The following is a 421-nucleotide window of genomic DNA, read 5'->3' on the forward strand; positions in this document are numbered from 1 at the left end:
TCTCCTTTGGAGTAGGTGCTTCTTTTTTTTTTTAAGATTTTTTTTTTAATTGGGGAATTGGGGGGATAGGAACAGTGCTGGGGAATTGGGGGAAGGGGAACAGACAAGTTGTCGTTTTTGTTCTTCAGTCTAGTTGTGGAGGACGTTGGCCCAAGTTGGCCCAAGTTGGCACCATCATTGCGCTCTTCCCGGGCGAGGCAGATCAGTCGCCAGCTTCTGGATGGCCACTCACTGCAGCTGCTGGCCGCTCACGCTGGCTGCTGGCCACACACGGCAGTCCATGGCAACCCAGTGCCACAGGGGCTGCAGTCTACGCCGTCTCCGCTGACTCACGGCAGCCCAGCTCCAGATTGAGCTGTTGTTCAGCATCTTAGCTGTAGAGGGCAGTGTCACTGGCCCTCATATGTGGGATCCGAACCGG

The sequence above is a fragment of the Hipposideros armiger genome, unplaced genomic scaffold, assembly GCF_001890085.2.
Source record: "Hipposideros armiger isolate ML-2016 unplaced genomic scaffold, ASM189008v1 scaffold_154, whole genome shotgun sequence".
NCBI lineage: Eukaryota > Metazoa > Chordata > Mammalia > Chiroptera > Hipposideridae > Hipposideros > Hipposideros armiger.